At 40.0% G+C, this 20,988-nt stretch overlaps 1 pseudogene; it reads left to right on the forward strand.

Moving 5' to 3' along the window:
• The first annotated feature begins 539 nt into the window (after positions 1–539).
• LOC130720168 (MLP-like protein 34) lies at positions 540–18,161 on the forward strand (annotated as a pseudogene).
• The last annotated feature ends 2,827 nt before the right edge of the window (positions 18,162–20,988 follow it).

Here is a 20,988-nt window from a genome sequence, read left to right on the forward strand (position 1 = left end):
TTCATTATATGCCAATTGGCTTTGATGAATTAAAATTAAATCCATCCGGGCCATGGCATTTACTACCATCACACTCCCAAACGGCCCTTCTAATCTCCTCCACCTCAAATTTCCTATTCAAGGAGGCCCTTGCTCCCTCGCTCAAGGTTTTGAAATCTAACCCATCAAGTTTTGGTCTACCCCAAGGCACCTCATTAAATTTTTTCTCAAAGAACACTCTAACCTCATTTTTAACTCTTGTTGGGTCTTCAACCCATTCACCCCCCATATATAACGCATTAATTGCACTTGATCTCCTTCTTTTATTAATTACAGCATGAAAGTATTTTGAATTACTATCCCCACCCGTAATCCACTTAACCCTAGATTTTTGCCACAAAATAGACTCTTAGTTAAAAGGGTGTCCATCTCTACATTTCCTTTTTCTATATAAGGCGGCATATATAGTGCACACCCTTCCTCACTCATCCCTTTCTAGTTCCACTAGTGTTCCTTCCTTCTAGCTATTACTTTTGCTTTGATTTCGTTCTTCATCAACAGTCATGGTACTTGCTGGTAAGCTTAGTACTGAAATTGGGATCAAATCCCCAGCTGACAAGTTCTACAACCTCTTCACAAAGCAGCTTCACGATGTTCAAACCCACTGCGAGAGAGTGCATCAGACCAAGCTTAAGGAAGGCGATGACTAGCATGAAGTTGGTTCCTCACTTAAACACTGGACTTATGTTATAGGTAATTCAATATGTTTTATAACTCAATTTATCTGTATATATGCAAACGAAAATATGTCCTTTATGAACTATTTTTTCTAAAGTGTGAACAATTCAATCGTGCTTTTCAAAAAAAAAAATGAACAATTCAATCGTTAAAAAATCATTTCACTTATGAATTATGTTTATGCCATAATTAAGAAAATTAGCTGGACGTGCTAATCCGAATAATTAAATTGGGATCCGGTCAAGTTTCTGATTCATTTAATTAGAGGGAAAAACTAGTACTTCCTCCGTTATTTTTAAAAAAAATTTGTTCCTACATATAAGTCACTTTCTTATATCTAGGAAGCATTAATTTTTTTTTTCAAGTACACCCTCATATTTAATATGAAACAGATGATGAACTTTTGGAATATTTGGAGAGAGAAAATCATAGAAATATAAATAAAGGTAAACCAGGAAAGTTAAGCATTTCCTTTACAAATTTATTATTAGTAACAATGTAACACCCGATTTCGGTGGCGTCACTTTAGTAACCAAAAGTAAACTTAATGCGGAAAAACGTGAATATTTTTTTTGATAATAACTAAGACATAACTGAATTAAACAAAACCCAACAGTAACGATAAACAGAACTAATATACAATATATAGAACAGCCCCCCCGCTGTAAGTAGCTAGCCACGTCACGAGTAAACCTCCAGTGACGGGTAATAGAAGAGTAGCGCTCGTAGACAATATGTACAAACCGAATATAAAGGTAAGTGTCTGCAACACTATTCCTCAAAACTGAGAATAAGCTGACCCAATGGCCTGAAAATAAGACCTCCTAAGTCCAACCAACTCTCTGTGATTCCTGTAAAGAAACCACACAAAAAGCTATAGGTGGGAAACTACCCTGTCCCCAAAGAAAACAAATGATGTTCAGAGCTAAGACTCTACTCCTACACTAATCCCATCTCGAGGAGCTCACACCAGCACTAAAACCTACATGCTAGCATGATCGTCGTCCGAATCTGAATTCAGAACGACCTAGTCTAAGTACACCATCCGTCCTCCTCTCGCTACCGCGATGCGCTCCTGTTCCAGTATCTCAACTCTAGTTCCCCCCGAAGGGTGAACCATCATGATCTAGTCCGCCGTGGACATCTGACAAAGGGTGTTTGTCCGCCAAAGCACACACAGAAGACGCGAGGGTCAACTCCAAAGAATTATGTAAATAATAACATCGATAGATACAGATAATAGAATAGCTACTTAGGCTTATAGCTAGGGATAACATCCTAGGGTTACATATTCCATAACGAACATAAATGACAATAAAAACACTTAACATGTTCCAAATAGGATTAACAAATAACAATCACATTCGACAACTAGGTCAGTATGCATGTTGCATGAAATGATATGCAGGTTAACCTAGTCAACCAATATGCAATCCGGAACGGATGGACATCAACGGATCAGCCCTAACACCAGCCACGGTGGAGCCATTTCGGCCCGCGTGCCTTTTACTCCAACATCAGCGGTAGTCAGATCAGCAGTAAACCCGTAGGTCTGCCATTTCGGTCTGCTACAAGAGACGTCTACAAACGCTCTTACACGGCATTCCGGGTCTTATGACCATTTTGGAAACCGACGAGGTCCAGAGTACGTCCTGTGTTAATACCGAATCTTACTCGACACGTCGCCACGTGTTCTAGGTAAATTAAAGTCTCTAAAAGCTTACCCTAAGGTAAAGTCGATTCTGCGACAAAAGACACTTCTTCACAACGACACATAACCCACGATGATCTCCAAATCATCCGACTCATCTCAATCCGATGGTCGCAACTGCTCAACGAGCACAGAGTATCACACTCTCGGAAACTAACGGTTTCCCGGACTTATCCCCAGGATAGCCCAACAACATAGCTGCTCCAACAGCATAACAACAACAGCTGCTCCAACAGCACAATAACGACAGCTGCACCAACAGCACAACAACATCTACATACTCAAGCCTCTCAACTTTCTCAAACACTGGGATCCGACGACACTTCTCGTTTTCCAAAACTAAGATTTGACTTCCACGCCTTCCTTTCGAGTTTATTATCATTAATTAAAGATTTAGAGGTTGTTTAATGTCTTATGAGTTTTCTTTATAAAATAGATTCCATTTTGTCTTATCGCAAGTCTTATACATTTTCAGGATCTCCCAATCCCAAGTCGCTTCCAGAGAATGTCTCGATCCACTAAACAAAATTTAGGCCCGAACCTCGTTCGTCCTATCAAACTTTCTCAAAACTCTCAAAATAAAATCGGCATGACCTGCCCGCTATTCTCACCATTCAGAATCTCAGATTCCAGTGCAAAGCATATTTAAATCATCACAATCAACAACATGTCATATATCAATAAATCTCATTATAAACACTTAGCATTTAGCATATAAAGCATGCACCACACATCCTAGATTACCCACATAGCACATAGCATGTAAGTCAGTCTCAAAAACATTCAGTAGATGAATCATCTACATTGTCAGCCGAAGCCTCAGAAAACGTTTTTCCAATCAAACACAAACAAGTGCATAAACAGTAAACAATGTCGAAAGCATCGACCCTAAGCATTAACTAGAGATTCAGTGAGAAGCCCTCACCTGTAGGTTCTCCAGAGTTATCTCCTAAAGCTCCTTCACAATCAAAGCCTTGCTCCGCTGGAAATTCCTCAAAATCACCTTTAGAGCAAAACCACAGAAATACTATCAGAATCTATCGGAAACTAAGCTACCAATACTTACTAAGGTCACCCGAAGTAGTACATACTCCGAGGTACGATAATCTAGCGCGAAAGAACAAGTTTTCGAAAAAGGAATTTTCCTCCTCCCCCCTAATAGGTTCGGCCACTTTTCACAATTAGGAGACTCGATTTTTCTTCGATCAAACTTGGTTCCTATGCTATCATTAGCCGTAACTAAGGGTATTCTGAACTCGGAAAAATTATCGGATCAAAAACTGTCGCAGGGGTATTTTGGTCATGATTTTTAACTTAGGATTTTCAAAACTGAAATCCCAAAAACCAAATTTTGCAGGGACGTCACCAACGACGTTTATGACAACTAATCCTACTAGCACTAAGCTAAGGCGATAGTTTTCAGCCTAAAGGTTGAAGCTTTACTCCAAAAACTCCAAAAATGGGTATTTTAGGCTAAAATTGATTCCGGCGGAATTCCGGCGACATAACGGAAAATCTAACCCGGCAGAAGTGATCTTGGGCACATAAGGAAGAGGTTTAGAATCAGAAATGAAATATTCAGGATAGTTTTGCAAAAACCTCAAAACTATCAGCTCAGAAAAGTCTACAGAAAAGCTATGGAAAAAGCGATCAGAGGTAAGGATTAGCGACTATACCTCGAAACCTTGAAGCAGCAACTGATTGATCGACGATCAAGCAAGTAATGAAGAAAAGCTCTTCTTCCTCTTCCTTCTATGGAGCTCGCGGCCTTGGAGAGAAAATGGAGGAGTTTTGTGTTTTTTTCTCACTTGTTTGCTATATATAGAAGATGGAAATTCGCGGGAAAATGAAAGTTTCGCGAATCTGATTTTTCCGGCGTCATACTCCGTGAATTAATAGATATGTTTTGGCAAAAGAATTCCAAAACTATAAAGATGTCTCCTTGTATTTTTGGCAACTAATGCATAGTCGGTGTAAAACTATTTTACCCGATAAGTTGCTTTTTGCATCGAATGTCGGAATGGAAAACTTCCTTCTGAAGAAAGATTGAAATCATCAAGAGAAATGGGTGTACGCGTGTGGAATCTTCATTTGAAGCTCTGAATAGAAAAAGTCTTCATTGTCGGTTGATTCTAGGGTTTTGAAATACCAGGGATTCGGTTTCGGCAAACTTCCGATGATTGGAATCGGACGTTCGTAGATCCTAGAGTTTCGCCTCGAAACGATTGTGATATATGGAAAAAGAGAAGTTCTAACATTTCTCTGAAGATTTTTGGAATTAACTCCCATCGTGCCTAAAAGTGAAAATTAGCTATATACTAGGGTTTCTGACCTAGGTTTAAGCGTATAACGATCGTGCTATAACTTTTATCGATCATGATGCAATCCTTTGACTTTTCCTGAACTTTCTCCTTCATAAATTTATTTCATTTGGTAAACTCTTGTTCAGGTTTCCCTTCACAATACATCAACCCTAATCGTGAATAAGATTTTATTCACTTAGCATAAGCTTAAAAACTTGGGTCTTACATTACCACCCTCCAAAAAGAAATTTTCGTCCTCGAAACTTAGGGTTCAGTAAAAGCTCCGGATATTATTCTTTGATCTTCTCCTTAGTCACCAATCCAATTAAAACTCGACTTGAGTCTTAATACCTCGTGCATGACCAGACTCATCCCCTTAATCATAAATTCATCAACCACTCATAAGCTAATCATCCTCTTACTATCTAACAATCCATTATTGTTGTCTTCGTCCTCAAAACCTTCCTCACTCAAACCAATTTAAACTTACTGAAATCCCTAACACTTCGCATAAATCGAGAATTATCCTGTAGAAGATCCAATCATAACTATACCTCAAGTATTCATCTTGATACGAACACTTCCCTTTCTGTAATTTGACCATCCTCCAATCATTCCAATACTTAGTCTCTCGATCAAAACTTGACAAGACTTCATGTCTCATGCGTTCGTGGTCAAATCGATTGACTTAAAATCTAAACCTTCACTAAGTTTGGACCTCTAATATCCTTTAATTCTTCAATACTTCTTAAATGAATATTCATTTCTTATAACGACGACTCCTTCCCAAGGAAAATCAATTACTTAACACGAACTTTCCTCCCAAGTACGACTAATCCTCGACCAATTCAAATTCATCTTATACATCCCACTATCAAAGTCCACTACCTTGATATTAAATCCTCAATGATGCCGCTACGGAACTATACACTCTCGACATCATACGTATACTATCCATACAGAATCTCTCTAAGATTCATTCTTTAGCTTCTCGCTTCTTGTTAAACGCATCGCTGCAAGACTACTTTCTAGGCTTAGCGTGTCATTCTAAACCTCGTATAACTTCTATAGCTAAAATACGAGCTACGATCAAATAAGGTATTAATAGGCGTAATAACTATAAGGTCAAAGCTTAGACAGTGTAAGTAAGTTAGGTGTGTTTGCACACGCTACGAGAGTAATGGAATATATTATACTGAAATGAGGAAGAATGGTTAGAAAGTTACCATCATTCTTGCGCTCTCCTCTGACAAACCCCTCAGCTCTCTCACCGTCCATGGTGTAAACTCTTGCTTTAGCAGCAGAACGCTTACCACGAGCAGTGTTGACAGTTGGTTCAGCCTTGGGTGCTCTGCACTGATCGGCAGTGTGCCCCATCTTGTTACAATTGAAGCATTGGGGTCTCGTGTCGGGACAAGCACGAGCATAATGCCCCGGCTTCCCACACTTGAAGCAAGTCAGTTCCCTGTTCTGAGTCTGATCTCCAGAACCACCAGCAGCACCCACCATGGGCCTGTAAGATCCTGAAGTAAACCCTCTACCAGCAGGACGCTGATACGGCTTCCTGTTTTGAAACCTCCCTCTATTCTGAAAATTCTGAGAGTCCGACCTCATCGGCCCTCCAGTTCCAGCCCGGTTTAGCCTCTGGTTCTTCATCAGTTCCACCTCCGTGGCTTTCTCAACCAAGGATTGGAATCGCATGATTCCCAGTGGCCTCACTGAGTCCTCAATATCCGGCCTCAGTCCATTAACGAAGCGCTTGCACATGTAGCACTCGTTCACGTGGTCATGAAAGAATTGGAAATGCTTCGCCAAGGATTCCAGCTTCGAAGCAAATTCCGGTACAGACATACCTCCCTGACGGAGTGTCAGAAACTGTGCCTCCCTCTCATCCCGAGCACTTGTTGGAAAATACTTTTCCACGAATGCGGTCCGGAACGAGTTCCAGTTAATCTCTTCATGGTTGGCTTCCATGATTCCCCTGGTGCCCTTCCACCAGTACTCAGCATCTCCTAGCAGAAGATAAGTCGCCATGCCCACCTTGGCACCCTCAACAGTTTGCAGAACGCCGAAAATCTTCTCGATTTCCTGGATCCAGAGATCCGCTTTGTCTGGGTCAGTACCACCCGAGAACTTTGGTGGATTTTGCCTCCTAAAGTCATTGAGGCCTTTGTTCTGGTCCAGAGTTACTTCCCTATGACGCTGATGCTGTTCACGTGCTTCTTCAGCAGCCCGCCTCATCGCATTATCATTCGCCTGTGCCGTCACAGCTTGGGCCATAGTGGCCATCATCTCAGCTAGCTGATTAGTATTCACCATGTTCTGTTAAGTTAAACAAACAGTTAGTACTCATCATAAGATAGCATCTAGTATAACTATACAATATGATTAAGCAATAACTTCAATCAATTTTTAAGCGAAAAATCGCTTGCAGACAATCAATTTTCACTCTTTGCAGAGTCACACAACCTAGCACAGAAGACCTATTCCCCAACAACTCCCCAAAGACTCGACCGTGCTCTGATACCACAATGTAACACCCCGATTTCGGTGGCGTCACTTTAGTAACCAAAAGTAAACTTAATGCGGAAAAACGTGAATATTTTTTTTTGATAATAACTAAGACATAACTGAATTAAACAAAACCCAACAGTAACGATAAACAGAACTAATATACAATATATAGAACAGCCCCCCCGCTGTAAGTAGCTAGCCACGTCACGAGTAAACCTCCAGTGACGGGTAATAGAAGAGTAGCGCCCGTAGACAATATGTACAAACCGAATATAAAGGTAAGTGTCCGCAACACTATCCCTCAAAACTGAGAATAAGCTGACCCAATGGCCTGAAAATAAGACCTCTTAAGTCCAACCAACTCTCTGTGATTCCTGTAAAGAAACCACACAAAAAGCTATAGGTGGGAAACTACCCTGTCCCCAAAGAAAACAAATGATGTTCAGAGCTAAGACTCTACTCCTACACTAATCCCATCTCGAGGAGCTCACACCAGCACTAAAACCTACATGCTAGCATGATCGTCGTCCGAATCTGAATTCAGAACGACCTAGTCTAAGTACACCATCCGTCCTCCTCTCGCTACCGCGATGCGCTCCTGTTCCAGTATCTCAACTCTAGTTCCCCCCGAAGGGTGAACCATCATGATCTAGTCCGCCGTGGACATCTGACAAAGGGCGTTTGTCCGCCAAAGCACACACAGAAGACGCGAGGGTCAACTCCAAAGAATTATGTAAATAATAACATCGATAGATACAGATAATAGAATAGCCACTTAGGCTTATAGCTAGGGATAACATCCTAGGGTTACATATTCCATAACGAACATAAATGACAATAAAAACACTTAACATGTTCCAAATAGGATTAACAAATAACAATCACATTCGACAACTAAGTCAGTATGCATGTTGCATGAAATGATATGCAGGTTAACCCAGTCAACCAATATGCAATCCGGAACGGATGGACATCAACGGATCAGCCCTAACACCAGCCACGGTGGAGCCATTTCGGCCTGCGTGCCTTTTACTCCAACATCAGCGGTAGTCAGATCAGCAGTAAACCCGTAGGTCTGCCATTTCGGTCTGCTACAAGAGACGTCTACAAACGCTCTTACACGGCATTCCGGGTCTTATGACCATTTTGGAAACCGACGAGGTCCAGAGTACGTCCTGTGTTAATACTGAATCTTACTCGACACGTCGCCACGTGTTCTAGGTAAATTAAAGTCTCTAAAAGCTTACCCTAAGGTAAAGTCGATTCTGCGACAAAAGACACTTCTTCACAACGACACATAACCCACGATGATCTCCAAATCATCCGACTCATCTCAATCCGATGGTCGCAACTGCTCAACGAGCACAGAGTATCACACTCTCGGAAACTAACGGTTTCCCGGACTTATCCCCAGGATAGCCCAACAACATAGCTGCTCCAACAGCATAACAACAACAGCTGCTCCAACAGCACAATAACGACAGCTGCACCAACAGCACAACAACATCTACATACTCAAGCCTCTCAACTTTCTCAAACACTGGGATCCGACGACACTTCTCGTTTTCCAAAACTAAGATTTGACTTCCACGCCTTCCTTTCGAGTTTATTATCATTAATTAAAGATTTAGAGGTTGTTTAATGTCTTATGAGTTTTCTTTATAAAATAGATTCCATTTTGTCTTATCGCAAGTCTTATACATTTTCAGGATCTCCCAATCCCAAGTCGCTTCCAGAGAATGTCTCGATCCACTAAACAAAATTTAGGCCCGAACCTCGTTCGTCCTATCAAACTTTCTCAAAACTCTCAAAATAAAATCGGCATGACCTGCCCGCTATTCTCACCATTCAGAATCTCAGATTCCAGTGCAAAGCATATTTAAATCATCACAATCAACAACATGTCATATATCAATAAATCTCATTATAAACACTTAACATTTAGCATATAAAGCATGCACCACACATCCTAGATTACCCACATAGCACATAGCATGTAAGTCAGTCTCAAAAACATTCAGTAGATGAATCATCTACATTGTCAGCCGAAGCCTCAGAAAACGTTTTTCCAATCAAACACAAACAAGTGCATAAACAGTAAACAATGTCGAAAGCATCGACCCTAAGCATTAACTAGAGATTCAGTGAGAAGCCCTCACCTGTAGGTTCTCCAGAGTTATCTCCTAAAGCTCCTTCACAATCAAAGCCTTGCTCCGCTGGAAATTCCTCAAAATCACCTTTAGAGCAAAACCACAGAAATACTATCAGAATCTATCGGAAACTAAGCTACCAATACTTACTAAGGTCACCCGAAGTAGTACATACTCCGAGGTACGATAATCTAGCGCGAAAGAACAAGTTTTCGAAAAAGGAATTTTCCTCCTCCCCCCTAATAGGTTCGGCCACTTTTCACAATTAGGAGACTCGATTTTTCTTCGATCAAACTTGGTTCCTATGCTATCATTAGCCGTAACTAAGGGTATTCTGAACTCGGAAAAATTATCGGATCAAAAACTGTCGCAGGGGTATTTTGGTCATGATTTTTAACTTAGGATTTTCAAAACTGAAATCCCAAAAACCAAATTTTGCAGGGACGTCACCAACGACGTTTATGACAACTAATCCTACTAGCACTAAGCTAAGGCGATAGTTTTCAGCCTAAAGGTTGAAGCTTTACTCCAAAAACTCCAAAAATGGGTATTTTAGGCTAAAATTGATTCCGGCGGAATTCCGGCGACATAACGGAAAATCTAACCCGGCAGAAGTGATCTTGGGCACATAAGGAAGAGGTTTAGAATCAGAAATGAAATATTCAGGATAGTTTTGCAAAAACCTCAAAACTATCAGCTCAGAAAAGTCTACAGAAAAGCTATGGAAAAAGCGATTAGAGGTAAGGATTAGCGACTATACCTCGAAACCTTGAAGCAGCAACTGATTGATCGACGATCAAGCAAGTAATGAAGAAAAGCTCTTCTTCCTCTTCCTTCTATGGAGCTCGCGGCCTTGGAGAGAAAATGGAGGAGTTTTGTGTTTTTTTCTCACTTGTTTGCTATATATAGAAGATGGAAATTCGCGGGAAAATGAAAGTTTCGCGAATCTGATTTTTCCGGCGTCATACTCCGTGAATTAATAGATATGTTTTGGCAAAAGAATTCCAAAACTATAAAGATGTCTCCTTGTATTTTTGGCAACTAATGCATAGTCGGTGTAAAACTATTTTACCCGATAAGTTGCTTTTTGCATCGAATGTCGGAATGGAAAACTTCCTTCTGAAGAAAGATTGAAATCATCAAGAGAAATGGGTGTACGCGTGTGGAATCTTCATTTGAAGCTCTGAATAGAAAAAGTCTTCATTGTCGGTTGATTCTAGGGTTTTGAAATACCAGGGATTCGGTTTCGGCAAACTTCCGATGATTGGAATCGGACGTTCGTAGATCCTAGAGTTTCGCCTCGAAACGATTGTGATATATGGAAAAAGAGAAGTTCTAACATTTCTCTGAAGATTTTTGGAATTAACTCCCATCGTGCCTAAAAGTGAAAATTAGCTATATACTAGGGTTTCTGACCTAGGTTTAAGCGTATAACGATCGTGCTATAACTTTTATCGATCATGATGCAATCCTTTGACTTTTCCTGAACTTTCTCCTTCATAAATTTATTTCATTTGGTAAACTCTTGTTCAGGTTTCCCTTCACAATACATCAACCCTAATCGTGAATAAGATTTTATTCACTTAGCATAAGCTTAAAAACTTGGGTCTTACATTACCACCCTCCAAAAAGAAAGTTTCGTCCTCGACACTTAGGGTTCAGTAAAAGCTCCGGATATTATTCTTTGATCTTCTCCTTAGTCACCAATCCAATTAAAACTCGACTTGAGTCTTAATACCTCGTGCATGACCAGACTCATCCCCTTAATCATAAATTCATCAACCACTCATAAGCTAATCATCCTCTTACTATCTAACAATCCATTATTGTTGTCTTCGTCCTCAAAACCTTCCTCACTCAAACCAATTTAAACTTACTGAAATCCCTAACACTTCGCATAAATCGAGAATTATCCTGTAGAAGATCCAATCATAACTATACCTCAAGTATTCATCTTGATACGAACACTTCCCTTTCTGTAATTTGACCATCCTCCAATCATTCCAATACTTAGTCTCTCGATCAAAACTTGACAAGACTTCATGTCTCATGCGTTCGTGGTCAAATCGATTGACTTAAAATCTAAACCTTCACTAAGTTTGGACCTCTAATATCCTTTAATTCTTCAATACTTCTTAAATGAATATTCATTTCTTATAACGACGACTCCTTCCCAAGGAAAATCAATTACTTAACACGAACTTTCCTCCCAAGTACGACTAATCCTCGACCAATTCAAATTCATCTTATACATCCCACTATCAAAGTCCACTACCTTGATATTAAATCCTCAATGATGCCGCTACGGAACTATACACTCTCGACATCATACGTATACTATCCATACAGAATCTCTCTAAGATTCATTCTTTAGCTTCTCGCTTCTTGTTAAACGCATCGCTGCAAGACTACTTTCTAGGCTTAGCGTGTCATTCTAAACCTCGTATAACTTCTATAGCTAAAATACGAGCTACGATCAAATAAGGTATTAATAGGCGTAATAACTATAAGGTCAAAGCTTAGACAGTGTAAGTAAGTTAGGTGTGTTTGCACACGCTACGAGAGTAATGGAATATATTATACTGAAATGAGGAAGAATGGTTAGAAAGTTACCATCATTCTTGCGCTCTCCTCTGACAAACCCCTCAGCTCTCTCACCGTCCATGGTGTAAACTCTTGCTTTAGCAGCAGAACGCTTACCACGAGCAGTGTTGACAGTTGGTTCAGCCTTGGGTGCTCTGCACTGATCGGCAGTGTGCCCCATCTTGTTACAATTGAAGCATTGGGGTCTCGTGTCGGGACAAGCACGAGCATAATGCCCCGGCTTCCCACACTTGAAGCAAGTCAGTTCCCTGTTCTGAGTCTGATCTCCAGAACCACCAGCAGCACCCACCATGGGCCTGTAAGATCCTGAAGTAAACCCTCTACCAGCAGGACGCTGATACGGCTTCCTGTTTTGAAACCTCCCTCTATTCTGAAAATTCTGAGAGTCCGACCTCATCGGCCCTCCAGTTCCAGCCCGGTTTAGCCTCTGGTTCTTCATCAGTTCCACCTCCGTGGCTTTCTCAACCAAGGATTGGAATCGCATGATTCCCAGTGGCCTCACTGAGTCCTCAATATCCGGCCTCAGTCCATTAACGAAGCGCTTGCACATGTAGCACTCGTTCACGTGGTCATGAAAGAATTGGAAATGCTTCGCCAAGGATTCCAGCTTCGAAGCAAATTCCGGTACAGACATACCTCCCTGACGGAGTGTCAGAAACTGTGCCTCCCTCTCATCCCGAGCACTTGTTGGAAAATACTTTTCCACGAATGCGGTCCGGAACGAGTTCCAGTTAATCTCTTCATGGTTGGCTTCCATGATTCCCCTGGTGCCCTTCCACCAGTACTCAGCATCTCCTAGCAGAAGATAAGTCGCCATGCCCACCTTGGCACCCTCAACAGTTTGCAGAACGCCGAAAATCTTCTCGATTTCCTGGATCCAGAGATCCGCTTTGTCTGGGTCAGTACCACCCGAGAACTTTGGTGGATTTTGCCTCCTAAAGTCATTGAGGCCTTTGTTCTGGTCCAGAGTTACTTCCCTATGACGCTGATGCTGTTCACGTGCTTCTTCAGCAGCCCGCCTCATCGCATTATCATTCGCCTGTGCCGTCACAGCTTGGGCCATAGTGGCCATCATCTCAGCTAGCTGATTAGTATTCACCATGTTCTGTTAAGTTAAACAAACAGTTAGTACTCATCATAAGATAGCATCTAGTATAACTATACAATATGATTAAGCAATAACTTCAATCAATTTTTAAGCGAAAAATCGCTTGCAGACAATCAATTTTCACTCTTTGCAGAGTCACACAACCTAGCACAGAAGACCTATTCCCCAACAACTCCCCAAAGACTCGACCGTGCTCTGATACCACAATGTAACACCCCGATTTCGGTGGCGTCACTTTAGTAACCAAAAGTAAACTTAATGCGGAAAAACGTGAATATTTTTTTTTGATAATAACTAAGACATAACTGAATTAAACAAAACCCAACAGTAACGATAAACAGAACTAATATACAATATATAGAACAGCCCCCCGCTGTAAGTAGCTAGCCACGTCACGAGTAAACCTCCAGTGACGGGTAATAGAAGAGTAGCGCCCGTAGACAATATGTACAAACCGAATATAAAGGTAAGTGTCCGCAACACTATCCCTCAAAACTGAGAATAAGCTGACCCAATGGCCTGAAAATAAGACCTCTTAAGTCCAACCAACTCTCTGTGATTCCTGTAAAGAAACCACACAAAAAGCTATAGGTGGGAAACTACCCTGTCCCCAAAGAAAACAAATGATGTTCAGAGCTAAGACTCTACTCCTACACTAATCCCATCTCGAGGAGCTCACACCAGCACTAAAACCTACATGCTAGCATGATCGTCGTCCGAATCTGAATTCAGAACGACCTAGTCTAAGTACACCATCCGTCCTCCTCTCGCTACCGCGATGCGCTCCTGTTCCAGTATCTCAACTCTAGTTCCCCCCGAAGGGTGAACCATCATGATCTAGTCCGCCGTGGACATCTGACAAAGGGCGTTTGTCCGCCAAAGCACACACAGAAGACGCGAGGGTCAACTCCAAAGAATTATGTAAATAATAACATCGATAGATACAGATAATAGAATAGCCACTTAGGCTTATAGCTAGGGATAACATCCTAGGGTTACATATTCCATAACGAACATAAATGACAATAAAAACACTTAACATGTTCCAAATAGGATTAACAAATAACAATCACATTCGACAACTAAGTCAGTATGCATGTTGCATGAAATGATATGCAGGTTAACCCAGTCAACCAATATGCAATCCGGAACGGATGGACATCAACGGATCAGCCCTAACACCAGCCACGGTGGAGCCATTTCGGCCTGCGTGCCTTTTACTCCAACATCAGCGGTAGTCAGATCAGCAGTAAACCCGTAGGTCTGCCATTTCGGTCTGCTACAAGAGACGTCTACAAACGCTCTTACACGGCATTCCGGGTCTTATGACCATTTTGGAAACCGACGAGGTCCAGAGTACGTCCTGTGTTAATACTGAATCTTACTCGACACGTCGCCACGTGTTCTAGGTAAATTAAAGTCTCTAAAAGCTTACCCTAAGGTAAAGTCGATTCTGCGACAAAAGACACTTCTTCACAACGACACATAACCCACGATGATCTCCAAATCATCCGACTCATCTCAATCCGATGGTCGCAACTGCTCAACGAGCACAGAGTATCACACTCTCGGAAACTAACGGTTTCCCGGACTTATCCCCAGGATAGCCCAACAACATAGCTGCTCCAACAGCATAACAACAACAGCTGCTCCAACAGCACAATAACGACAGCTGCACCAACAGCACAACAACATCTACATACTCAAGCCTCTCAACTTTCTCAAACACTGGGATCCGACGACACTTCTCGTTTTCCAAAACTAAGATTTGACTTCCACGCCTTCCTTTCGAGTTTATTATCATTAATTAAAGATTTAGAGGTTGTTTAATGTCTTATGAGTTTTCTTTATAAAATAGATTCCATTTTGTCTTATCGCAAGTCTTATACATTTTCAGGATCTCCCAATCCCAAGTCGCTTCCAGAGAATGTCTCGATCCACTAAACAAAATTTAGGCCCGAACCTCGTTCGTCCTATCAAACTTTCTCAAAACTTTCAAAATAAAATCGGCATGACCTGCCCGCTATTCTCACCATTCAGAATCTCAGATTCCAGTGCAAAGCATATTTAAATCATCACAATCAACAACATGTCATATATCAATAAATCTCATTATAAACACTTAGCATTTAGCATATAAAGCATGCACCACACATCCTAGATTACCCACATAGCACATAGCATGTAAGTCAGTCTCAGAAACATTCAGTAGATGAATCATCTACATTGTCAGCCGAAGCCTCAGAAAACGTTTTTCCAATCAAACACAAACAAGTGCATAAACAGTAAACAATGTCGAAAGCATCGACCCTAAGCATTAACTAGAGATTCAGTGAGAAGCCCTCACCTGTAGGTTCTCCAGAGTTATCTCCTAAAGCTCCTTCACAATCAAAGCCTTGCTCCGCTGGAAATTCCTCAAAATCACCTTTAGAGCAAAACCACAGAAATACTATCAGAATCTATCGGAAACTAAGCTACCAATACTTACTAAGGTCACCCGAAGTAGTACATACTCCGAGGTACGATAATCTAGCGCGAAAGAACAAGTTTTCGAAAAAGGAATTTTCCTCCTCCCCCCTAATAGGTTCGGCCACTTTTCACAATTAGGAGACTCGATTTTTCTTCGATCAAACTTGGTTCCTATGCTATCATTAGCCGTAACTAAGGGTATTCTGAACTCGGAAAAATTATCGGATCAAAAACTGTCGCAGGGGTATTTTGGTCATGATTTTTAACTTAGGATTTTCAAAACTGAAATCCCAAAAACCAAATTTTGCAGGGACGTCACCAACGACGTTTATGACAACTAATCCTACTAGCACTAAGCTAAGGCGATAGTTTTCAGCCTAAAGGTTGAAGCTTTACTCCAAAAACTCCAAAAATGGGTATTTTAGGCTAAAATTGATTCCGGCGGAATTCCGGCGACATAACGGAAAATCTAACCCGGCAGAAGTGATCTTGGGCACATAAGGAAGAGGTTTAGAATCAGAAATGAAATATTCAGGATAGTTTTGCAAAAACCTCAAAACTATCAGCTCAGAAAAGTCTACAGAAAAGCTATGGAAAAAGCGATCAGAGGTAAGGATTAGCGACTATACCTCGAAACCTTGAAGCAGCAACTGATTGATCGACGATCAAGCAAGTAATGAAGAAAAGCTCTTCTTCCTCTTCCTTCTATGGAGCTCGCGGCCTTGGAGAGAAAATGGAGGAGTTTTGTGTTTTTTTCTCACTTGTTTGCTATATATAGAAGATGGAAATTCGCGGGAAAATGAAAGTTTCGCGAATCTGATTTTTCCGGCGTCATACTCCGTGAATTAATAGATATGTTTTGGCAAAAGAATTCCAAAACTATAAAGATGTCTCCTTGTATTTTTGGCAACTAATGCATAGTCGGTGTAAAACTATTTTACCCGATAAGTTGCTTTTTGCATCGAATGTCGGAATGGAAAACTTCCTTCTGAAGAAAGATTGAAATCATCAAGAGAAATGGGTGTTCGCGTGTGGAATCTTCATTTGAAGCTCTGAATAGAAAAAGTCTTCATTGTCGGTTGATTCTAGGGTTTTGAAATACCAGGGATTCGGTTTCGGCAAACTTCCGATGATTGGAATCGGACGTTCGTAGATCCTAGAGTTTCGCCTCGAAACGATTGTGATATATGGAAAAAGAGAAGTTCTAACATTTCTCTGAAGATTTTTGGAATTAACTCCCATCGTGCCTAAAAGTGAAAATTAGCTATATACTAGGGTTTCTGACCTAGGTTTAAGCGTATAACGATCGTGCTATAACTTTTATCGATCATGATGCAATCCTTTGACTTTTCCTGAACTTTCTCCTTCATAAATTTATTTCATTTGGTAAACTCTTGTTCAGGTTTCCCTTCACAATACATCAACCCTAATCGTGAATAAGATTTTATTCACTTAGCATAAGCTTAAAAACTTGGGTCTTACAAACAACTTTTCTTAATCTAAGATAATTAGTTATTTGTGACTTATATATAGTAACAGAAGAAGGAGTAAATCTCAATATCAACGCAACCACTAAAAATCGTTGAAAACTCGTGATATTAATTGAACCTGTTAGAACCTGTAATAATTAAAAAAATCCTATTAGAGATTTAATAAAATATATTTTGTTCAAATAGATGTCTAATATAACATTAAATACCACATATACATAACTCATTGTTATTTTATCTTTTTATTATTCATTTCCATCTTATAATAAATTATCATGCTTTTATATTGTAATATAAAAATTAATTTTCTTTTTTTACATGCGTAAAGAATATAAAATTGGCTTAGTTTCTTATTAATTATATTGTATGTTAATAAATCATTCAATATATTATACAATACTAAAAAGGTTTAATAACATTTTGGTCTTTATATAGATTCAAAAACGAATGGTTTTGTCCTTATAATTTTAATTGGTCAAATTAAATCTTTCTACTTTTGAAATTGAACGGGTTTGATGATCCACATGATAACTTCGACTCATCCAATAACTAATGAAATTATTGGCTTGTTATCACAATTTTTGATGCGGAAAGTGATAAAATTATCGTAAAATGACATTCAAGTAAAAAAAAGTGTGGTTCACAACTTCACATTAATTTTTTTTCATTAAATGCATGCATGAATAAGACACTTATATATGTGATCATCACTATATCACACAATTTCAATGGCAGAACAGGAAATGGAACACTATATATTTAGGCATTCAGCTACATAAGATATGGATCCATTTGTATTTTATTTTATATTGTGAAACCGCAGATGGCCAGGTACACACATGTGAGGAGCGTGTTGAAGCCATTGATGAGGAGAACAAAACAGCGAAGTGGAACCTTTTCGGTGGAGATGTCAGTGAACACTATAAGACCTTTTTCCTCATTCTTTAAGTGATTGATAACAATGATAGTCATGCTGTTGCTAAGTGGACTGTTGAATATGAGAAGCTCCATGACGATAAAGAACCTCCAAATGGCTGGATGGACTTTAAGAATAGGTGCACTAGAGATGTTGATGCCAATCTTCTCAAGGAATAGATCCAGATCAAGAAAAAACAATACTAAGAAATAAATAGGCTTGGTTTGAGGATAAGTGCTTATCAATTTCCTGTGTGAAGGTTATGACACGTATAATTGAAATGCTTGTTTGCTTCTGTTGATCCTTTCTTTTTATTGCTTGTTTGCTTCTGTTGATCCTTTCTTTGTATTGAATAAGTATAAAATATGCATTTCAGTAAAGTCTTGAAGAATGTATTTAATTATATTAAGATCGAGGTTCGTCATAATGCAATAAAAAAGTGAAAATATTTGTGTGTTCTTTATTGTTTCTTGAAATGTTAAAATTAAACTGATTTCTTTTATGCGCAAATTAAACTGATTAGCCATATATATCTTCACTAAGTCGAATATGATTTTGTTAATAAAGACATTTTGTGGTTATATCAAAACCAAAAGTAAAATAATTAGGTAAGGGGAATGTTAACTTACTCCCACTTGATTTTGTGAAGGAGTAAGTTAGCAACTAACACCTTTTTTTTGACAAAATTAAACCCACTTTTATGTTTAAAAGTAATAAAGATATGGGTTTTTTGTCATTTAGTTTACTCAAACTTCAAAGGCTTAATCCTCATATTAGTCACTGTCTTTGTGTCGCCGTCTGAACCAGGTCCCTGACCGGAAAAATTTGTGGATTAAATCCCTCTCTTTTAAAACTGTATGGAGCCAGTCCTCGCCTGAGCTCCAATCTCCGGCGAGTGATGATGTAGCGTGCTGACTGTGTAAATGAAGCTGACATGGCAAAAAAAAAATAAATTAATTTACACATACAATAATTAACATATAATTAACCTAATTATAATTATAAACCAAAACTAATTAAACATTCTTAATCCCCCCAACTAATCCTAATTCCCTAACCAATTACCCCAATTCCCAATTCATCTAACACTCAGAAATTAGGGTTCATACTCCTCCATCTCCTCCATCTCTCCGGAGCTCCTTCTTCTTCCCCATTTCCTGAAGCTGCAGAATCGAGTTCTTCTTCCTCTCGTGGCTGTGGTCGTGTTCGTTCGAGAAGATCAGGTTTTAGGAGAAGGCTTTTCTTCTTCGATTACCAAGTAAGTTCCGACAGTAACGCTATTCTCTCTTCTTCGTTGCCTGTATTTTGTTCGACTGTCACTTTGCTTTGAGGCCTTTGTTTTTGTGTGGTGTGGTGTGGTGTTCGACTTTGGGTTGCTATTTAGGGATAAATTTTGACTTTGGGTTGCTATTTAGGGACAAATCTTGAGTTGCTTTTTAGGGATAAATCTTGACTTGGGTTGCTTTTTGTGGGGTTGCAGGATGGTGTTTAAACTGATTGTTCGTCATGGTGGTTGGTTTGGTACCTCTCCTTACTTGCATTACTTTGGTGGTGGTCGAAGTGTTCATCCTGATCAAGATGAAGATTTGTGGTCATTCATTGATACTGTTGCCACTGTCAAAGGGTTGGGATACAATGAGTTTAATTTATGGTGGTTTAATGCTGAGGATGCTGCTTGACATGTATTCAGGGAGTACAAAACTGATGTTGATGCTCTGGAATTTGCTAATTATGCTGCTAAACTTGGTGAAGGTTTGTTGTTTGTACAAAATCTAGCAGAAGAGCATCCCACTACTGCCTATGTTCCCATTGTTGTCCATGAAAAGAAAAAACCAGATGAGATGAAGGTTCCACCACAAAAGAAGAAAGTTCAACCAACAAAGATGAAATCTGTGAGAAGGTCCTGTAGAATACAAGCAGTGGTGACCAAATCAAAAAATTATGGCAAGCCATCTTTAGTGGTTCTCTCTGATGATGATGATGATGAGTTGCAAAATGAACAAATGGAGCAAGTTGACTACACTCCTACTGGTCCAAAATTAGAGCTGCCTATTAATGTCAACATTAGTCCAGTGCAGCTTCATGAGGTAGATGGTGCTGCTCCTGAGAACATTTATCCTGACAACAATGTTCCTGGTCCAGAGCAGGTTCCTGAGGTAGATGTTGCTCCTGAGAACATAAGTCCTGACAACAATGTTCCTGGTCTAGAGCAGGTTCCTGAGGTAGATGTTGCTCCTGAGAACATAAGTCCTGACAACAATGTTCCTGAAGTCATTGATGGAGAGATTGGTGGAGATGGTGAAAATTCTGACAGTGATGTTTCTGTCCAAAGAGAAAGGCTTCATGACAGTGATGAAGAAAGAGACTTAGGGACTGAAGATGTACTGGACAACACAACTTTTGCTGAGGCAGAGGCTCTTTTGAATGAGCATATCAAACAGATGCTTAATGGTAGGAGTGAAGAAGGTATAGGGTTGGCTTTTGGGGATGAATCAGATGGTGAACATGGTTATCAGAGTGAAGATCTGGAGAGTGTGCCAACTGATTCTGAGGTGGAAGATGTTCCTAGAAGAAGATTCCCAAAGTTTGTTAAGGAACAATTGGGCCCAGATTTCAAATTCAGGCTTGGAATGGACTTTTCATCACTGCAACAATTCAAAAATGCACTAGTTGATCATTGTGTTGCTCAAGGCAGAGAATTCAAATACATGAAAAATGACAGCATAAGGGTCAGGATAAAGTGCAGAAGTGAGGATTGTCCATTTGTCATCTTGTGCAGCAAGGTTGGCAACAAAGAGTGCTAGAGTGTTTGATAATAAGTCAGCTAATGTAAGGTGGGTCAAGCAGAAGCTGTTGAATAAAGTGAGTACAATGAATAAGATCAGCACAAATGAAATTGTGGATGATTTCAGAGTTAATCTTGGCACTGGAATAACTAGATACAGAGCATGGAAGGGTAAGCAGTTGGCAATTGAAGAGGTTGAGGGAGCCATTGAAATGCAGTAT

The sequence above is a fragment of the Lotus japonicus genome, chromosome 5, assembly GCF_012489685.1.
Source record: "Lotus japonicus ecotype B-129 chromosome 5, LjGifu_v1.2".
Classification (NCBI taxonomy): Eukaryota; Viridiplantae; Streptophyta; class Magnoliopsida; order Fabales; family Fabaceae; genus Lotus; species Lotus japonicus.